General features: G+C 40.1%; 2 protein-coding genes across 6 annotated transcripts in view; one reads left to right on the top strand and one right to left on the bottom strand.

Annotated features, from left to right (window-relative positions):
• CENPP (centromere protein P) overlaps positions 1-22747 on the bottom strand; it is a 289893-nt gene that overhangs the window by 57730 nt on the left and 209416 nt on the right. The gene's annotated exons all lie outside the window — the stretch shown is intronic.
• Positions 8816-22747, top strand: part of ECM2 (extracellular matrix protein 2) — a 46095-nt gene continuing 32163 nt past the window's right edge. For 3 of the 4 annotated variants that reach the window (XM_063636250.1, XM_055271942.2, XM_063636249.1), the window contains exon 1: positions 9277-9519. The gene's annotated coding sequence lies outside the window, so the exon portion shown is untranslated. Of the gene's footprint in view, positions 8855-9276; positions 9520-22747 lie in introns of those variants that run through there. The other variant, XM_063636248.1, reaches the window with a different exon arrangement.

Consider the following 22747-nt stretch of genomic DNA (forward strand, 5'->3'; position numbering starts at 1 on the left):
AGGGGGCGGAGATCGTCAGGAAGGCTTGGGCCGCGCAGGAGCCCCGGTGGGGCGGGAGGCTCAGGCATGGTGGGCTGCAGGTCCGGAGCCCTGCCCCGCAGGGAGGCAGCTAAGGCCTAGTGAGAAATCGAGCGCAGCTCTGGTGGACCAGCACTGCTGGGGGACCTGGCACACCCTCCGCGTCTGCTGGCCCAGGTGCTAAGTCCCTCACTGCTCGGGCCAGCGGGGCGGCCGGCTGCTTGGAGTCCGGGGCCGCCAAGCCCACGCCCACCCAGAACTCTAGCTGGCCCGCAAGCACCACGTGCAGCCCTGGTTCCTGCCCGTGCCTCTACCTCCACACTTCCCCGCAAGCTGAGGGAGCCAGCTCCGGCCTCGGCCATCCCAGGAAGGGGCTCCCATAGTGCAGCAGCCATCCCAGGAAGGGCCATCCCAGGAAGGGCCATCCCAGGAAGGGCCATCCCAGGAAGGGCTCCTCAAGCAGGCCAGAGTGGGCGCTGAGACCGAGGAGGCGCCAAGAGCGAGCAAGGGCTGCGAGGGTTGCCAGCATGCTGTCACCCCTCAAGAAGTTCTTACTTTCTTTTAAATGCTTTTAAGAATTTGTAAGCTGGGCGTGGTGGCTCACACCGGTAATCCCAGCACTCTGGGGGGCTGAGGCGGGTGGATCACCTGAGGTCAGGAGTTTTGAGACCAGCCTGACCAACATGGTGAAACCACGTCTCCACTAAAAATAAAAAAAAAATTTAGCTGGGTGTGGTGGCATGCGCCTGTACTCCCAGCTACTGGGGAGGCTGAGGCAGGAGAATTGCTTGAACCCGGGAGGTGGAGGTTGCAGTGAGCCAAGATCACGCCACTGCACACCAGCCTGGGCAACAACAGCGAAACTCTATCTCAAAAAAAAAAAAAAAAAATTGTAGTGATAATTTCTCTAGTCCTCACATTGGTGAGCCATGCTTTCTCCCTTTTTTCAACAAATTAGCTATAGAAAGAATGTACCTCAACATAAATAAAAGCCATTTATTTATTTTTTTGAGATGGAGTCTTGCTCTGTTGCCCAGGCTGGAGTGCAGTGGTGCAATCGTGGCTCACTGCAACCTCTGCCTCCAAGATTCAAGTGATTCTCGTGCCTCAGCCTCCCAAACAGCTGGGTTTACAGGCATGTGCCAGCACACCCGGCTAATTTTTGTATTTTTAGTAGAGACAGGATTTTGTCAAATTAGCCAGGCTGGTCTTGAACTCTTGACCTCAAGTGATCCACCTGCCTCAGCCTCCCAAAGTGGTAGGATTATAGGCGTGAGCCACCACGCCCAGCCCAATAAGGGTCATTTATGGCAAGTGCACAGTTAATATGTCATGCTTAACGATGAAAAGCTGAAAGCATTTCCTCTAAGATCAGGAATAAGACAACGGTGCTGACTCGCGCAACTTCTATTCAACATAAAACTGGAAGTCCTAGCCCTAGCCAGAGCAATTAGATAAGAGAAAGAAATAAAAAATATCTAAAATGGAAAGGATAAAGTTACATTTTCTCTGTTTGCAGATGACATCTTATATAGAGAAAATTCTAAAGACTGCACCAAAAAACTGTTAGAATTGATAAACGAATTCAATAAAGTTTGCAAGATAAAAAATCAACATACAAAAATCAGTAGCTTTTCTATATACTAACTAAACCTACATGAAAAAGAAATCAAGAACATTTACAATAGCTACATAATAACAAAATACTTAAGAATAAACATAACCAAGGAGGAGAAAGATCTCTACACTGAAACCTATAAATTGCTGATGAAAGAAACTTAAGACATAAGTAAACGAAAAGATATCTCTTGTTCATGGATTAGAAGGATTAATATTGTTAGGATGACTATACTACCCAAAGTGTTCTACAGATTTTATGTAATTCCTATCGAAATTTCAACATTTTTTTTTAATGTCATTCCTAACAGAAACAGAAAAACGATCATAAAATTCATAAGGACTCACAAAAGACCCTGAATAGCTAATGCAATCTTTTTTTTTTTTTTTTTTTTTGAGACAGGGTTTCACTCTGTCACCCAGGCTGGAGTGCAGTGGTGAGATCTCTGCTCACTGCAACCTCCACCTCCCAGGTTCAAGTGCTCTTCTGCCTCAGCCTCCTGAGTAGCTGAGACTACAGGTGCATACCACCATGCCCAGCTAATTTTTGTATTTTTTGATAGAGATGGGGTTTCACCATGTTGGCCAGGCTGGTCTTGAATTCCTGACTTCAAGTGATCCAGCTGCCTTGGCCTCCCAAAGTGTTTGGATTACAGGTGTGAGCCACCAGGCTGGCACCAATGCCATCTGGATCAAAGAAAACAAAGTTGGAGGCATTATACCACCTGATATCAAAATATACTACAAAGCTATAGTAATCCAAACAGCATAGTACTGGCGTAAAAACTGTCAGAGACCAATGGAACAGAATAGAGAGCCAAGAAATAAATCCATGCATTTACAGTGAAATGGTTTTTGACAAAAGTGCCAAGAGACACAATGGGGAAAGAACAGTTTCTTCAATAAATAAATGGTGCTGAGAAAACTGGATATCCACATGTAAAAGAATGAAGTTAGATCCTTATCTCACACCATAAACAGAAATCAACTCAAAATAGATTAATGAATTAAATGTAAGATCTATAAATGATGAAACTACTAGAGGAAAACATAGAGGGCCAGGCGCAGTGGCTCACGCGTGTAATCCCAGCGCTTTGGGAGGCCGAGGTGGGTGGATCATGAGGTCAGATCAAGACAATCCTGGCCAAAATTAGCTGGGTGTGGTGGTGCATGCCTGTAGTCCCAGCTACTGGGGAGGCTGAGGCAGGGGAATTACTTGAACCCGGGAGGTGGAGATTGCAGTGAGCCAAGATCGTGCCACTGCACTATAGCCTGGGGATGGAGCAAGACTCCATCTCAAAAAAAAAAAAAAAAAAAGAAAAGAAAACATAGGGGAAATGCTCCATGATACTGATGTAGGCAATGATTTTTTGAATATAATTCCAAAAGCACAGGCAATAAAAGCAAAAATAGACAAATGGGATTACATCAAATTAAGAAATATCTACACGGCAAAGGAAACGATCAACAGAGTTAAGGGACAACCTACAAAATGGGAGAAAATATTTGCAAACTATATATCTGATAAGGAGATAAAATCCAAAATATATAAGGAACTCAATAGCAAGAAAACAAATAATCCAATCAAGAAAATAGGCAAAGGACTTGAGAATACATCTCCCTTTAAGAAAGGAGCCATTATAGAATACTGTATGGAGGTTCCTCAAAAATTTAAAAAGTAGAACTACCAGATGATCAAACAATCCCACTAATCTCAAAGGAAATAAAATCACAGGCTGGGTGCAGTGGCTCACGCCTATAATCCCAGCACTTTGGGAGGCTGAGGTGTGTGGATCACAAGGTCAGGAGTTTGAGACCAGCCTGGCCAAGATAATGAAACCCCATCTCTATTAAAAATACAAAATTTAGCTGGGTGCGGTGGCAGACGCTTGTAATCCCAGCTACTCATGAGGCTGAGGCAGGAGAATCACTTGAACCTGGGAGGCAGAGGTTGCAGTGAGCCGAGATTGCGCCACTGCACTCTAGCCTGGGTGACAGAGCAAGACTCCGTCTCAAAAAAAATACAAAAAAGGAAATAAAATCAGTATGTTGAAGGGACAACTGAACTCCCATGTTTACTGCAGCATTATTCACCAGAGCCAGGATATGGAATCAACCTAAGTGTCCATCAGCGAATGAATAAAGAAAATGTATATATGAAAGGAAGCAAATTCTGTTATGTATGACATGGATGAACCTGGAGGACATTATGCTAAGTGAAATAAGCAAGGCACAGAAAGACAAATACTGCATGATCTCACTTATATATGGAATCTTAAAAAAAATCTAACTCAAATTAGCCAGGCACAGTGGCAGGCACCTGTAATCCCAGCTACTTGGGAGGCTGAGGCAGGGGAATCGCTTGAACCGGGGCGGGGGGTGGGGTGGGGGAGGGGGGAGGGGGGTGGCGGTAGAGGTTGCAGTAGAATAGTGGTTACCAGAGGCTAGTGACGGGGAAATGGGGAGATATCAGTCAAAGGGTATAATGTTTTAGTTAGACAGGAGGAATAAATGGTAAGTATTTGGCATGATAATTTTTATTTTATTTTATTTTGAGATGGAGTCTCGCTCTGTCACCCAGGCTGGCATGCAGTGGCACAGTCTTGGCTCACTGCAATCTCCGCCTCCTGGGTTCAAGTGATTGTCCTGCCTCAGCCTTCTGAGTAGCTGGGACTATAGGCACCCGCCACTACACCTGGCTAATTTTGTTTTTTTAGTAGAGACGGGGTTTCGCCATGTTGGCCAGGCTGGTCTCGAACTCCTGACCTTGTGATCCACCCACCTCGGCCTCCCAAAGTGCTGGGATTACAGGCATGAGCCACCACCCCCAGCCAATAAATTTTTTAAAAAAGAAAAAATCCCCAACTTTTGGCTTTCTAAATCTTTTCTCCTTCATATTTGTTTTTTACTTTATTGATATTTTTGCTCTTTAACATTTTTAGCAAACACTTGCAAGGCAAAAGCCTGCTCACAGTTATCTCCTGATCTAGGCCCAGTGATTCCTCATTATTTTCTCACTTCATTGATGATTTTTTTTTCTTTTTGAGACAGAGTCTTGCTCTGTTGCCCAGGCTAGAGTGCAGTGGTGTGATCTCGGTCCCCACAACCTCCGCCTCCCAGGTTCAAGTGATTCTCCTGCCTCAGCCTCCCGAGTAGCTGCGACTACAGGCGCATGCCACCATGTCCGGCTAATTTTTGTATTTTTAGTAGAGACGGGGTTTCACTATGTTGGCGAGGCTGGTCTTGGACTCCTGACCTTGTGATCCGCCCGCCTTGGCCTCCCAGAGTGCTGGGATTACAGGCATGAGCCACTGCCCCCAGCCTTCATTGATGATTTTAAGATGTTTTTATATTTGATCTCATTTCTTTTTTTTTTTTTGAGACAGAGTCTCACTCTGTCACCCAGGCTGGAGTGCAGTGGCACGATCTCAGCTCACTGCAACCTTTGCCTCCTGGGTTCAAGGGATTCTCTTGCCTCAGCCTCCCAAGTAGCTGGGACTACTGGTGCATGCCACCTTGCCTAAGTTTTTTGTATTTTTAGTAGAGACAGAGTTTCACCATGTTAGCCAGAATGGTCTCAATCTCCTGACCTAATGATCCGCCAGCTTTGGCCTCCCAAAGTACAGGGATTGCAGGCATGAGGCACCACGCCCGTCTGATCTCAGTTCTTCCTTACTTCAATGGGAAGGTTGGTATCAATCTATCAGTACTGGATATAGAAAACTGAAATTTTAACTGTGCACTTTAAAAATTTATGCCACTTATATGTATTACCCATTCAAAAATGTGAAAACTAAAAAATAAAGTGGCAGGGAAATGGGCATTTTATATATTTCTGGTGAAAGTATACATTATTTACTACAACCTTTTTGGAAAGCAACCTGGAAATGCATACCCAAACTCAAAAAGCCCATTCTATTTGAGGGGGGAAAGGGGAAACAACCCAAATGTCCATCAATAGGGGAATGGTTGAATGAGTTGTGGGATACTTATATATCACTACTCCACTTAAATGTAATATTCCATTGGGAAAGTAAGTTCAGCTAAAGTAAATGAAGCAACTGTCACACTTTAGTATAGCTTAAAAGGCATTTGAACTATGGGCCAAGGGGTCAATCCTAGAACAAAGTCCATACTACTCCTCCCCTCACTTAGCATCCTCTCCATCTTCCTCCTACCAATCTCCCCACTAACCCTGCATATCTTCTAGAAATTTAGGTTAAACAAGACCAAGAGCCTTCAAAGCCCTTAGTAAGCAGGCTATACTTAATTTCTGCAAACCCAAGGACTGCAAAACTCTACTCTGCATCAACTGAATGCAAATCAATCACTTTAATTAAGCTGAGCCCTTACTAGATAAATGGGACTCAAACCCATAAAAATTTAGTTAACAGCTAAATACCCTAATCAACTGGCTTCAATCTACTTCTCCCACAGGCAGTGGCAGGGGAAGAGGTGGTGGGGGAGGGGGCGGGGGAAGGCAGGAGAAGCCTGGCAGGATTGAAGCTGCTTCTTTGAATTTGCAATTCAACATGAAAGTCACCTCAGGGCTGGTAAAAAGAGGTTTAGCTTCTGTCCTTAGATTTACAGTCTAATGCTTTACTCAGCCATTTTACCTTGCCCTACTCCACTTATGTTCGCCAACGGTTGACTATTCTCAACTAACCATAAAGATACTGGAACATTGTACCTATTATTCGGTGCGTGGGCAGGGGTTGTAGGCACAGCTTTAAGACTCCTTATTTGGGCTGAACAAGGTAAAACTAATTTCTGAATATGGCCCTACTTAAAATTTCCAAAATTTACCTTTATTTGGGTATTAATATCTACAACGTTGTCATATGGTAGACAATTCATCCTTAAAAAAAACCTCAATTTATTGGTACTCTAGACCATCAGGGAAAATACTGAAAAGGTGATTTTACTTACAAATATCACCTGAAATAAATGTCCTAGAGTCTAAATCTTCATAGGCAGATGGCCCTGTGGCACGGGTAATGCTCACTCTGCTCATGTTGTTTGGTGACCAATACCACATTCCTGCAGAGTGTTGTCAGAACCACGTTTTGGGACATAATCATGTCTGCAATAATAAAGGGGGTAGGAGAAACCATAATACCAGCATTTTCCATATACTAGTGTGGTTAAAATAGTTTTTGCAAAAGGACTCATGTAACAGTCCATTAAACCATAAAATTTTAGAGCAGGAACCTCAGAAATTATAAAATTTGGTTTTCTGCAACTTTCTCAATCTCATCATGGTAATTACTGGTATTCCTCAGTGCTGTTACTTTAAGAGTTACTTCTTTTTTTGATTGTTTGTATTCTTTTTAAAAGTTATTCTTTTCTGATTATACAAAGCTCAAAACATGACAAAAATATAAAAGAACATAGTAAAAGTCTCCCTATAATTACTGTTAATATTTTGTTGTTTGTTCCTTCCAATTTGTTCTCTAGTAAAATGCTAAATTACATACATCAAAAGAAGGTAAGATCATAATACATGTACAGTTTTGAAAATCTCTTTATTCCTGGTATAGCTTGGACAACTATGCATGGTGGTATTAATGGAGTTACTTCTGTTTCTCCAAATAGCTTTATGGTAAGCCCACATTGTTCTCTATCTATACACAACTGGGTTAACTTTTTTTTTTAATCCATGGTTACAGTACTTCAGAGTACTTCCTTGAAGGCACACTTTTGTACAGAAAGAGGTGTTTCTACAATGGGTTCCTAGAGGTGAAATGCTAGGACAGACAGTATAGCTACTATTCAGCTGTCCTCAAGGAAGAGGAGAGTTTCTGTTTTCCCTACACACTGGCCAACACAGCATATCATCAACATTTTTTTCCCCCAAAAAACAATGTATGTATTTCAAATCAGGCCATGATTTTTGATTAGCAGTGGTCTTCAAGCTTGATTGAACATTGACATTATTTGGGTAATTTTTCTACCCCCAAAGTTTTGTCAGCAACATCTCACTATGGTAGTGAAAAAATAACCATCCTGTTTTAATTTACTTTTCTTGATTGTTACTGAGGTTGAGAAATCTTCTTCTTCTGTTTTATTGACCACTGACATTTCCTCTTCTGTGAACTGCCTGTTTAATGGTATTTGCTCATTTATACTCATCTTTTTCTTTTCTTTTCTTTTTTTTTTTTTTTGAGATGTAGTCTTGCTCTGTCGCCCAGGCTGGAGCACAATGGCGCAATCTTGGCTCACTGCAACCTCCGCCTCCTGGGTTCAAGTGATTCTCCCACCTCAGCCTCCTGAGTAGCTGGGACTACAGGCATGTGCCACCATGCTCGGCTAATTTTTGTACTGTTAGTAGAGACGGGGTTTCACATGTTGGTCAGGCTGATCTCAAACTCCTAACCTCAGGTGATCCACCTGTCTCAGCCTCCCAAAGTGCTGGGATTACAGGTGTGAGCCACTGCACTCAGCCAGTTTTACATTTTTAAAAATAAATATCATTTTCCTTATTTTTAGGAAGTTGAGTGGCTTATGTATTTAGTCCCTTATCTTGATTCAGTCTATCTAGGTCATTTTACAAATCCTGATTCAGTCTAACCACATCATTTAAACAAATATTTAGCTCTTCTTTGCCAAATGATTTAGACCCCTGAAATAACGATATAAGAATTTAAGGCTGGGTGCAGTGGCTCATGCCTGTAATCCCAGCACTTTGGGAGGCCGAGGTGGATGGATCACATGAAGTCAAGAGTTCGAGACCAGCCTGGCCAACATGGTGAAACCCCATCTCTACTAAAAAAAAATACAAAAATTAATCTGGCGTGGTGGCGGGCGCCTTTAATCCCACCTACTCGGGAAGCTGAGGCAGGAGAATCCCTTGAACCTAGGAGGCGGAGGTTTCAGTGAGCCGAGATCACGACATTACACTCTAGCATGGGCAACAGAGCAAAAACTCCATCTCAAAAAAAAAAAAAGAATTTAAAAAATAGTTCCAAAATTACCTAGTCTAGGACAGGCACTGAGTTAGGACCTTCATTTATGTTATTTCTTTTATTTTCAGAAAAATTTGAAAGGTATCACTCTGGTTTTACAGAAGAGTAAACTTTGGTCAGAAACCTTAAGTAACTTACTCAAGGTCCCTCATAAACAGCAGGGTTGCACTTGGAATCCTTATCTGTCTCTAACTTCTCATTTGCAGATAAAGAAACCGAGGCCAAAGTACACAACTAATTTGCCAGCGTAACAGGTAATTAGGAGCCACACAGCTCCCTTTCACATTTTCTATTATTTCATGGTTAGAAGTTACATAATTTCCACTGACATTAATACGTAACCATTTTTGTTGTTGTTGTTGTTTTGTTAATACTGTGTGTGAGATCGAGGTGGGCGGGCAGATGAGTTAAATATTATTAATCCAATTTAAAATAGATTCCAGATATACACAGCCTTTAGCTGACGAGAATATCATCCCTATAATCTGATAAAGCTCAAGTGACATCATGCTGGCTAGTATAAACTTTAACATTTTTAATGCGAATAGTCTATGAAAACCACAGATTTCTTAATAAAGCTCATTTTTATGTTTCCAACTCTGCCTTTTCAGCCTACAAACAAAATGCTCTTCCCCCACACCCACTGCTGTTTTCTACTTTTCTTATGATTAAAAAAAATATTTCCCTTGGTAACCATTTTCCCTGGTTACTTTCTTGGCTGATTTTCTGCACAAAGAACTGAAAGGCATTTATCCCCAAGGGAGGCAGTTATTTTAGATTTTACTAAGAAGTTCAGCAAATACTTTTCAACATTCCCTTCTGTCCTTTCTTTGTTTTTAAAGAAAGCTCTGATTTTGTTTCATTTTCAGCTGGAGACTTAAATGACACCAAGCAAAGCCTACTTAGTTTAGATATCCAGGTAAAAAAGTTTTAAAATTTAAGTTTCTACTTAGCATGTGGAATGGTTTTAATATTTGGGTATTTTATTTCGCAAATATGTTTAACTCTTGAGTAACTTAGCTCGTTACTAATAGATTTTTAAAGTTCAAAGTATGCATTATTCTGTTTGTTTTTTTCACGATGTACTTCCCAAGTATTTCAGACCTTGTATACTTAGTATTAAATTATTTTTATATGTTTAGGTGGAATTATGTGTTCAATAGAAGTATAAATTGGTTTGAAAATATTATTCTTAATTTTTAAGTCCTAAAAGAATATAAACAATTCAAAATATTTTTCATTTTAAATCTGTTGAATGAAAAGAGATAACAGACATCTCATGACTTCATGTAGAATTTTAAAATTCTAAATTAATATTTTTAAAGTTTACTTAAGACAACTGGTGAGAAATTTTAAATGAAGAAAAATAAGTTAATTAAGGTTTATATAATATTTAATGTTGGGATAAACACAGTAAGTGCTAGAAGGAAAAAAATTACTTGATAAAAATGATACTATGATTGGAATCCCAGAAAATTTACCTCTAGGAGGCAAACACTCAGTTACAAAGTTGTTTATGAAAGCAAATATTAAGTGCAAAGCAAAATTCTGTATATCATATCAATGAAAATAATGAAGGCCTAAGCATTAATAGTAAAATTAGTATTGAGAGACCGTTTCCTAAAATGTATTTAAACACTGTAGTGAGACTGTTTAGATACTGATTTTGTCAAAATTAAAATAGCTCTGTAAATTTATTTCTGTGCCTATATATTTAGATTTCTGGGTAAGTAAAAGTGAGTCAATTTGGGGGAAAAAAATAAAGAGAGGTAGTTTCCAGAATGAGGATCCTGGGAGAGGGGGTGTGCTCAGCCTGGCCACAGCTGGCACATTCACTCCTAAGCACTCAATCAGGCAATGCCCCCATAAGTGAGTGCTTTCAGGAGGCCTCAGGACAGCAGGATGCCTGAGACCCTCATGAGAGTTTAACTCTAGAGCCTCGAGGTCTAGGCCTTGACCCCTCACAACAGGATGGAAGGTCTGCACATACAATTGTTAAAGCAAGAAAATTTCAATGTATACATTTCATGCATTGCAGAGCACTTATGATATCCATCGGAGTCCACTTGCCCTGCCACTCAGCAAATTCTAGTTTCACTTTGTCTCTCAGTTCAGGTTTTCATACTGCTTTCCCCTGCTGTTGTTGTTATTCCCTTCCAACATACTACTTTGCTCTCTGAATTGACTTTTATGATTTCAGGTGCCAATCAGCTAATGGATTTGGTCCTTCTTTACATGCTGCATGCTAATTTTTCTAAAACTAAAGTAGATTGCAAAAAGTTGTTAAAAACGTTGTTGAAATGACCTATAGTAATGGTTTTCAAATGACTGTGGCAATTAATGTATATATATATACTGAAGAAAGCTTTGTATGCTGGCATGAAGATACTTTAGAGACTGACATTTGTTGAACAAAGGTGATGTGGCAAGTCAGACTATGAACTAAGTGAAACCTGACTAGAGGAAGATGATTCTGGCAGATGAAGTTATAAAAAGACGTACTGAGATTCAAGACGGAAAACTGAGCTGACCTTGTGCCCTCTTCCCCTCTCACCAAATCCCTTGAAATAATACAAGATATATTAAAAACAAATAAATACACAAATATACAGCTACACTAGGAAATAAAAAGGGGAGCTCCTGGTGGGACAGACACTCTGAGGAGTCCTTCACAGACAAAGAGAAGATGGAAATGAATTTAAAGAGGGAAAATGTACCCTTGAACAGTCATGGGAGGAAACAGAGTGAAGAGAGCTTGTATAGGAAAGAAAGAAGTTTTTAGTTTAAAAGATCCCAAGAAGGATACATTAAACAGCAATAACAACCTATACCAAGGTACATTCCATTCTTTTACCAAGGTAAAACTTCCAAATATCAAAGATATGTTGAAAATTTGAAAAAAATTTCTATAGAAAGAAAAAAAAATTTCTTACAAAGAGATGAGAATCAGATTCAAGTCAAATTTCTCATCAGCAACACTAAATATAAGAAATAATGGACAAATATCTATAAGGTATTAAAGAAAAATGATTAGAATGATTTTGAAACCGTAATTCTGTTTCCAATTAAACAACGATATTTTCAGATCTTTAATAAGAGCACAAAATTTTACAACTTACAACATTCTCTGAGAAAAAGAGGATATATTTCTGCAAGAAATAAAAGGAATCTGAGGGAGCTTCTCCTTCTGATAATGGCAGACAAGGCAAGTCAGATCATTAGACCTGCTGAGAATAACTAGAAAGGGTGAGAAAAACAACAGGGCCAATATTTGGGATAGGACTGAAACCCAGAGAGGTTTAGAACAGTTTTTCTTCTAGAAGCATCTGGATTCCAGAAGAGGTGGTTGAGAAGATTAGTAGAGCTTTAAAACAGCCTCAGGAAGACAGAGAGAAACAAACAAACAAACAAAATGGAGGCAAGCAAGCAGTGGGGGGTGGTAGGAGAAGTGAAGTGGACCCAAAGCATATATATATATATTTTTTTTTGAGACAGAGTCTCGCTCTATCGCCCAGGCTGGAGTGCAGTGGTGTGATCTCGGCTCACTGCGACCTCCACCTCCCGGGTTCAAGTGATTCTCCTGCTTCAGCCTCCTGAGTATCTGGGACTACAGGCGCATGCCACCACACCCAGCTAATTTTTTTTGTATTTTTAATAGAGACGGGGTTTCACTATATTGGCCAGGCTGTTCTCGAACTCCTGACTTTGTGATCCGCCCACCTTGGCCTCCCAAAGTGCTGTGATTACAGACGTGAGCCACCGCACCCAGCCCAAAGCATAATTATTAATTGGATATGGTGAAGCCCAGCTTCAAATCACTCAATATTCTATTCATAAGGTACTTAACCTTATGCCTGAAACAGACGCAAATCCTCAAGTATTTTCATATACAATATCTGGCACTCCATCAAAGGTCATCAGGTATATGAAGAGACAAAACATGGCTAAAAACCTAAAGAAATAAGAGACAACCGAAATAGACACATAGAGGATCCAGAAAACCTAGTCTTCAGACACAGACTTTAAAACAAATATTTTTAATATGTTTAAAAAAATAAAAGATGAGATTAAAATTTTTAACAAAGAATTGGAAACAAAAAGAACATACTGAAAACTTGAAAACTAGAAAATACAATAAAAGAACAAGGAAGTCAATGGATAGATTTAATAGCAGATAAATCACAGATGAAGAGAGTATCAACGAACTGGAAGATCAGTTCAGAAAATAACCAGGATGAATCATTGAAGTGATAGACAAACAAAAAATAGAAATGAGGGGAAAGTGACATTAAAGACACAATGAGAAAGCTAATATGCAAGTACCTGTAGTGACAGAAAGAATGAAAAAAGGGAAAAGAGAATGTACTATTTGTAGAGTTAAGGGCTGAGAAGTTTCCAAATGTGATGAACAACATCAGGCCACAAATTCAAGAAGTGCCAAATAGGATAAAAACAAGAAAATTATATCTTGGCACACAGAGTGAAACAGCTGAAAACCAAAGACAATGAGAACATCTTAAAAACAGCGAGAGAAAAAAAATTACTTTTAAAGACGAAAAAATTAGATTGAGAGATGATTTCTCAAAACAAACAATGGAAAAAAGAAGACATAGAAATTGTATCTTTGAGCCGGGTGTGGTAGTTCACGCCTGTAGTCCCAGCCACTCGAAAGGTTGAGCCAGGTGGATCGCTTTAGCCTAGGGAGTTCAAGGCCAGCCCAGGCAACATAGTGAGACCTCATCTCAAAAAAAAAAAAAAAAAAAAAATTAAAATTAAAATTAAATAAAAAAAGAAAAAGTAGGTGGGAAGAAGGCAACAATAAAATACTGGAAGCTAGGAAGCAAATGAAAGTGTGGGGGGAAAAAAATCAACTGTATCTTCAAAACGCTGAAAGAAAACACTTGTCAACCCCAGAATGTATATCTAACAAATACATCCTTTCAGGTAAACAAAAAGAACTGATCAACACATCTGCACAAAAGGAATTACTAGAAGGTGTTCTTCAGTCAAGAAGAAAATAATCCTAATAGAAGAATGGAGATATAGGAAGGAATGAAGGAAAATAAAATGATAAATGTTTAGGTAAATCTAAACAAGTGGTTCTCAACTGAGGAGCAGGTTACATTTGGTAATGCCTGGAAACATTTTTGGTTGTCACAACTAGGAGGAAGGTACTAATGGCATCTAGTGAGTAGAGGCCATGGATTGCTGATAAATAGCCTATAATATACAGGGCATCTCCCCACAAAAAAAGAATTATCTGGCGTAAAACGTTAATAGTGATGAGGATGAAAAATCTGATTTAAATAAACTTTGACAAAATAAAAATAATCTTTTGAGGGTTTAAAAATACATATATAATTAAAACACAGAACTGAAACAGAATATATACTGGGATAGGGTAAATGGAGTTGAAGTTCATCCTGGTTCTTGTATTGTCCAGGAAGAGGTAAAGGTACTAATTTATATTAAGACTTTGATAAGTCAAGGATGTATGTGGTAATCTCTACAAAGAAGAGAATGGTAAAAAGTGTATAATTACTAATGAAATCATAAAATCATAAAAACCAAGCAACCAATTAAAAAGAAAGAAAATAGAAAAAGGAACATAGAACATGTAGGACAAATAAAAAGCAAATAGAAAGTATATTTCAACTCAAATATATTAAATTTTACATTAAATATAAACAGCCTAAATGTTCCAATTTAAAGACAAAATTTGTTAAACTGCATTTAAAAACTCCACAATATGCCACTAATATGAAGTATACTGAAAATATAAAAATATAGAAAGGCAGACATTAACCAAAAGAAAGCAACTACATGCAAGAGCAGAAAACCAAAGACCACATGTTCTCCCTTATAAGTAGGAGCTAAACATTGGGTACTCATGGAAATAAAGATGGCAACAATAGACACAGGAGGAAGGCAGGGAGAAGAACAAGGATTGAAAAACTGTTGGGTACTATGCTCAGTACCTGGGTGATGGGATCATTCATATCCCAAACTTCAGTACCACACAATATACTCAGTTAACAAACCTGCATACAACCCTCCTGAATCTAAAAAGTCAAAAAAGAAAAATAAATGCAACTACATTAATATTAGACAAAGTAGATCTTACAGCAAAAGCACTCCCAGAGACACTGAAAGTATCTACCTAATGATAAATGCACCAGAAAGATATAACGACTAAATTTGTACATACCTACAATCATTAGGACAAACAAGGCAAATTATTAGGACAATTTGGACAAATAGGTTAATAGTGTTAAAGTCTTTAAAATCCTTATTGATATTCTCTGTCTACTAATTAAAAAATATTAATTACTTTTTATTGGCATAAAATGACTACTAATTTTTTTAACAGACTTTTTTCAGAGCAGTTTTAGATTCAGAGCAAACTGAGTGGAAAGTACAGAGTTCTCATATGTGTTTTTCCCCCACTATCAAAATCTCACACCATGGCCGGGCGCGGTGGCTCACGCTTGTAATCCCAGCACTTTGGGAGGCCAAGGCAGGTGGATCACGAGGTCAGGAGATCGAGACCACGGTGAAACCCTGTCTCTACTAAAAATACAAAAAATTAGCCGGGCGTGGTGGCCGGCGCGGTGGCGGGTGCCTGTAGTCCCAGCTACTCGGAGAGGCTGAGGCAGGAGAATGGCGTGACTCCGGGAGGTGGAGCTTGCAGTGAGCCGAGATCGCGCCACTGCACTCCAGCCTGGGTGCTTGGGTGACACAGCGAGACTCCGTCTCAAAAAAAAAAAAAAATCTCACACCATGGATAAATCTATGCTGACATATCATTATCACCCAATGTCCATAGTTTACATTAGGGTTCACTCTTGTTACTCTGTATTCTTGGGTTTTGACAAATTTTTAATGACATGTACCCACCTTTATAGTACTGTCGTCCCTTGGTATCCTTGGGAGACTGGTTCCAGGATCCCTCAAGGACACCAAAATCTGGGGCTGCTCAAGTTCCTTATATAAAACGGTGTAGTATTTGCATATAATACACACATATCCTCCTGTATACTTTAAATAATCTCTAGATTACTTACACCTAATACACTGTATAGGCTATGTAAGTAGTTGTTATACTGTATCATTTAGGGGACAATGACAAGAATAAAAAAGTCTGCATATGTTCAGCACAAATGCTACATAGGCCAAACTACATTTTTTGCTCATGGTTGGTTGAATCCACAGATGCAGGACCTGTAATATAAAGGGCTGACTATACTGTATCAGAAGAGTTTCGCTGCCCTAAGAATCCTCTGTGTTCCACCTATTCATCCCTCCCCACCCCAAATCCACTATTCTTTTACAGCTTGCATAGTTTTGCCCTTTCTAGAATGTCATAGAGTTGAAATCATACATATGCCATCTCAGGTTGGCTTATTTCATTTAGTTATATATTATATGCATTTAAGGTTCCTCCATGTTTTTTCATGGCTTGATGGCTCATTTCTTTTTTTTTTTTTTTTTTTTTTTTTTTTTTTTTTTTTTTTTTTGAGTCGGAGTCTGGCTCTGTCACCCAGGCTGGAGTGCAGTGGCGCAATCTCGGCTCACTGCAAGCTCCGCCTCCCGGGTTCACGCCATTCTCCTGCTTCAGCCTCTCCGAATAGCTGGGACTACAGGCACCCGCCACCACGCCCGGCTAATTTTTTTGTATTTTTAGTAGAGACGGGGTTTCATCGTGGTCTCGATCTCCTGACCTCGTGATCCGCCCGCCTCGGCCTCCCAAAGTGCTGGGATTACAGGCGTGAGCCACCGCGCCCGGCCTTGATGGCTCATTTCTTTTTGGTGTTGAATAATATTCCATTGTCTGAATATACCATAGTTTTTTTTCCATTCACCTATTGAAGAACATGTTGGTTGCTTCTAAGTTTTGGCAATTATGAATAAAGCTGCTATACATATCTGTGTGCAGGTTTTTGTGTGGACACAGATTTTCATCTTATTTGGGTAAATACCAAGGGGCACGATTGCTGGGTTGTATGGCAAGAGTATGTTAAGTTTTATAAGAACTGCCAAAGTGTCTTCCAAAGTGGCTGTACCATTTTGCATTCCCACCAGCACTGAATGAGACTTACAGTTGCTCCACACACTCACCAGCACTGGGTGTTGTCAGTGTTTTGGGTTTTAGACATTTAATAGGTATGTAGAGGCATCTCATTTTAATTTGTAATCTGTCTGCTATTTTTGAAACTAATATTTGGGATTGAAGTGTTGAAATTTTGGAAGATAATTGTGGATTTGTCTATTTCTTTTTGCAGTTTTTGAAAACAAGTTCACCAATTATTTTTGGTAATGTCTAATCTGCTATTCATCCCTTGTCACGTATTTTTCTCTCACATTGTAGTTTTCATCTTTAAAAGTTTGCTTTCGGTTTTTAAAAAATATCTTCTATGTTTCTACATTACATGGTTAATCTTTCCTCTAACTTCTTGAACATATAGAATATAGGTATAATGATCTTTAAACACCTACTTAATTAGTATATCAGCACTGTCATTTCTGAATTGGTTTCAATAAACTGATTTTTCCCATTATGGGTCAACTTTTCCTGTTTATGTACCTGGTAAATTTACATTGGATCCTAAAACATTTGTTGGGTTCTCTGAGACACTGTCAAGTTATTGTACACCGTTTAATTCTTTCAGAAAGGCTTGCTTTTAAGCTTTATTAAATGGGATCACAGCAGCCTTTAGCCTAGGGCTAATTATTTTCCTCTACTGAGCTAATGCTCTTCTGAGTACTCTACCAGATGCCCTGTGAATTGTAAGGTTTTCCACTCTGACTGGTGGAACACAAACTCTTCCTGGTCTTTTTTAAGCTCCAGAGACCTGTTTCCCACCCCCCCACCCCTTTGTCCTTCAGGTTAGTTATTTTCCCAGTCTCAAGTAATAATAGTTTACTTACATACATGTGCTATCCAGTACTCAGTGGAAGACTTCACATCTCTGGAAGGGTTTCTCTGGGTTAGCTCTCACCTCTCTGTACTCTGCCCTAGGAACACTAGTCTCTTTGGTGTCCTCAGATTTCCAGCTGTATCTTTTCAACTCATGGAGACTGCTGGACTCTGCCTGTGTTCCCCTCCCTGCAACTCCCTGAAGGGAGTAAGCAGGTCAATCACAGGTCTCTCCGGGCATTTGATTTGCATCCCCTTTCAGGGATCACTGGCCTGGACTGCTCTTTGTTTAATGTTTGGAAAATGCTTCATATATATTGTTCTATTTTTAAGTTGTTTTAGGTGGGAAGGTATACGTGGTCCCTATTACTCCATGTTGGCTGGGAGTCAGATTTGGTAAGTTTTGTCATAATACTGGTGTAATGGCTGAATGATTCTCTAGGAAGCGACCATGATGTAACTTCACAGACTCTCCAAAAGTCTGAAGTTACATGATGGTCGCTTCCTAGAGTATCATTCCACTTCATGGAGCCACTCTGGTTACTAGTTGTCAAACTAGTAGGAATGTTGTTATGGCAATACAGGGAAGGTGATCTCCACAAAACCATGCTCATTTTCTTGGCCTTCAGGTGATATACTGTATGCAGAATGTCAAAAATAGGTCAGTTAGTGACATTTGTACCTAGGCCAAGGACCCAGGATGGCAGCCATGTTTGCTACTACCATTATAGGTTTCTACTAAGAAACAATCACAATATTTGCCAAGACTTAGCACTGATCACCCTGAATTTCCTAAACATTTGGGTGGTAGACACTGTGGCTTGAGGAAGGCATGCACTACCCTGAGCTCATGCTCATGGTTTTCAGTTTAGATACCCTTGGAATTTCCCATAGCTTGTCTTAGGTTGTGAAGCAGACTTCTAAGAATCTGGATATCAACAAATTACAGTCATATGTCACTTAGCGACAAGGATACATTCTGAGAAATGTGATGTTAGATGATTTTGTTGTCGTACATCATAAAGTGTACTTACACGAACCTAGATGGGACAACCTACTATACACCTAGGCTATATGGTAGAGCCTATTGCTCCTAGGCTACAAACCTGTATAGCCCATAACTACTGAAAACTGTAGGCAACTGGAACAGAATGGTATTTGTGTATCTAAACATATCTAAAGCCAGGTGTGGGGGCTCATGCCTGTAATCCTAGCACTTTGTGAGGCTGAGGTGGGTGAATCACTTGAGCTCAGGAGTTTGAGACCTGCTTGGGCAACATAGTGAAATCCTGTCTCTACAAAAAAATTTAAAAATCAGCTGGGCATGGTGGCATGCGCCTGTAGTTCCAGCTACTCAGGAGGCTGAGGTGTGAGACTGGCTTGAGCCCAGGAAGTGGAGGTTGCAGTGAGCTGAGATGGTGCCACTGCACTCCAGCCTGGGTGGCAGAGCCAGACCCTGTCTCTAAATAAATAAAAAATAAACATATCTAAATATAGGAAAGGTATGGTAAGAATATGGTCTAAAAGAATTTAAAAAAATGGTACACTATATAGGGTACTTACCATGAATGGCACTTGGAGGACTGGAAGTCACTCCGGTGAGTCAGTGAGTGAGTATGAAGGCCTAGGACATTACTATACACTACTGTAGATTTTATAAACACTGTACACTAAGACTCTACTAAATTTATAAAAAAGTTTTATTTCTTCAATAATAAATTAGCCTTAGCTTATTATAATTTAACTTTATATACTTTTTATTTTTAAAAAAACTTTGACTCTTCTGTAATAGCATTCCTCTTTTTTTTCTTTGTCTAAAGGCTTCCTGATTTTTTTAATCGTTTCAGAAAACTTTTCATTTCATTCATCTTTTCTATAGTTTTTTTGGTTTCTGTTCTGATCTTTATCATTTCTTTTTTTCCACTAATTTTGGGTTTGGTTTGCTCTTGCTTTTCTAGTTCTTTACAATGCATTATTAGGTTGTTTATATGAAGTTAGTTTCTACTTGTTGATGTAGGTGTTTATTGCTGTAAACTTCCCTCTTAGTACTGCTTTTGCTGTATCCCATAGGTTTTTGTTTTTTTTTTTTTTGAGAAGGAGTCTCGCTCTTTCACCCAGGCTGGAGTGCAGTGGCGCGATCTCGGCTCACTGCAGGCTCCGTCCCCCGGGGTTCACACCATTCTCCTGCCTCAGCCTCCCGCGTAGCTGGGACTACAGGCGCCCACCACCTCGCCCGGCTAATTTTTTGTATTTTTAGTAGAGACGGGGTTTCACCGTGTTAGCCAGGATGGTCTCGATCTCCTGACCTCGTGATCCGCCCACCTCGGCCTCCCAAAGTGCTGGTATCCCATAGGTTTTGGTGTGCTGTGTTTTCATTTTCATTTGTTCCAAGAATTTAAAAAAATTCTTCTTAATAACACTTGGCTTAAAACAAAAATACATTGTATAGTTGTACAAAAATATTTTCTTTCTTTATAGCATAATTTTATAAGCTTTTTTTCTATTTTTATAACTTTTCAAACATTTTTGTTAAAAACTGAGACAAACATGCATTAGTCTAGGCCTGCATCGGGTCTGAATCATCAATATTACTGTCTTCCACCTCCACATCATGTCCCACTGGAAGGCCTTCATGGGTAATAACACTCATGATAAGAATGCCTTCTTCTGAAATACCTCCTGAAGGAACCACCTCAGGCTGTTGCACAGTTAACGCTTTTTTTTTAAATAGGTAGAAGGCATGTACTCTAAAACAATGATAAAAACTATAGTAAATACGTAAACCAGTAATATAGTTGTATATTAAAGTATTACGTACTGTACATAATTGTATGCGCTTTTTTTTTTTGTTTGTTTTTGGAGATGGAATCTCTGCACTCCGGGCATGGTGGTGCATGCCTGTAGTCCTAGCTACTCAGTGCAACCTCTGCCTCCCGGGTTTAAGCGATTCTTCTGTCTCAGCCCCCCGAGTTGCTGGGATTACAGGCGTGCACCACTACACCCAGCTAATTTTATATTTTCAGTAGAGACAGGGTTTCACCATGTTGGGCAGGCTGGTCTCAAATTCCTGACCTCAGGTGATCCACCCACCTTGGCCTCCCAAAGTGCTGGGATTATAGGCTTGAGCCACCGTGCCCAGCCTGTGCTGTATTTTTATACGACTAGCAGTGCAGTAGGTTTGTTTATAACAGCATCACCACAAACATGTGAGTAATGCGTTATGCTATGATGCTGTGACATCTCTAGGCAATAAGAGATTTTCAGCTCCATTATAATCTTAGGGGACCATCACGGTATATGCAATCTGTCACTGACAAAAAGGTCATTAAGTGGTGCATGACTGTACTTTCTTTGGTCAAATGGTCAGACAGAAAGATTGAGTCAAATGCTTGCAGGGTCTCTCAGGTTTTTTTTTTTTTTTTTTTTTGAGACAGAGTCTCACTCTGTTACCCAGGCTGGAGTACAGTGCTGCAATCATTGCTCACTGCAACCTTGAATTTCTGGGCTCAAGTGAGCCTCCTGCCTCAGCCTCCTGAGTAGCTAAGACTACAGACATGCACCACCATGCCCAGCTAATTTTTTATGTTTTAGTTGAGACAAGGTCTTGCTATGTTCCTTACTCTGGTCTTAAACTCCTGGCCTCAAGCAATCCTCCCACCTTGGTTTTGGCCTCCTATAGGGCTGGGATTACAGGCATGAGCCACAGTGCCTGGCCTCTCAGGTATTTTCTAAGGTTCCAACAAGATGACTGGGTTAGCAGTCTATGGCCACTTCTTATCCCTTAATCTTTCAATGTCTCTCCTTTGCAGTTTAGGGTATTAATCTCTGTATGTAACATCACTTTGAATGTTTTACCATTCCTTCCTATCACAGATTTGTTCTGGTTGGTGAAGTAGACCAAAGTATGCCTGTGAGAATTGAAATAAATTTCATCACTGAGCAAGTTAGTTACTTAAACCTTCTAGAATCACCAAATACCTTAAATTCCCATTAAAAAGATAACAGTGGCAAATCTGTTGTGATCTGGGTTCTTATGATCCCTGGGGTTTTAGTTTTTCCTCCATACTGGCTGTGTAAAGAAGGCTTTTCATCTCAGGGAACACTGACAGTGAGTGGACCTGAGGAGGGAGCAGGAGGAAAGCTGCAAGGGGTATAGGGGTGTGTGTGTGTGTGTGTGTGTGTGTGTGTGTGTGTGTGTGTGTGTGTGTGTGTTTCTCAGCTGTAGAATTCTGAGAGGCAGTCAAAACTGCCAACCTTCCTTTGTAGGACTAACTTTAGGCTGAGAGGGATTGGCTGAGTGAATCCTTTGATGACAGCTGCTGCAACACCTTGGTGGAGGTTTCTCTTGTCCCTGGCCACCAGACTTCACAGGGATTGCGCCAGTCTGTCTGACCATAATGCTACTACTGTACCAAGAGTGCCTAAATATTCATTTCTTAAATGTTTTTCAGCTTTACCATGTGCAAGCCCTATACTAACCCTGAGACCAGCTAATTAAAGAGTTACTCTTCCTGACTCTTACCTCCTTATAACTGATGCTATTGACTGTTATTTTTATATGGTACCATCACGCCCTTCCCCCCAGACAATTATAGAGCTAGAGAATAAAAGCACAAAACAGAAAACGGCTGGGAAAATGGGTTGTGGATTACATCAGTCACAGAACGTCTTAGCAAACAGGTGGAGAGAAATCTCCCAAGTAATCTTTGAAAACCTGCAGAACAGTAGGGCCCAGAGAGGGGGCCATGTCTGATCCACCACCTTTACTGGTAATGAGAGTTTCCCTGGAACATATCCATGCTCATTTGTTTACATATTGTTGTTGGGAAAAAGGCTTATGGAGTGCCTGCATAAACTGGCCATAAAAATATGGGACAATAAGTTGTGGAAAGCCACAAGAGGCCTCTGAGGAGGAAAGCCTTCTTATCGCCATTATGTTCCCATGCTCTGAGTGCAACCTGCTCTCTTATCTATAAACACTGTGCTCAAGGAGAAAGACACTCCTCTGAAACACTAAAATGTGGACAGACGTACAGGCTCCTAGTTAAGCCTGCTCCTACTAGCTACTCTCCAATAAGTTAAAGATATGCTGTTTAAGCACAAAGAAGATTCATTTAAACCGATATTGCTATAGATTACGCCTATGACATACTGCCTCCCTTTCACTGTTTCGCCCTAAACATCTGCTTCTTAGATCTACGTGATTGTACTCAATAAATCATGTGGAGAC

The sequence above is a fragment of the Symphalangus syndactylus genome, chromosome 3 (assembly GCF_028878055.3).
Source record: "Symphalangus syndactylus isolate Jambi chromosome 3, NHGRI_mSymSyn1-v2.1_pri, whole genome shotgun sequence".
Lineage (NCBI taxonomy): Eukaryota > Metazoa > Chordata > Mammalia > Primates > Hylobatidae > Symphalangus > Symphalangus syndactylus.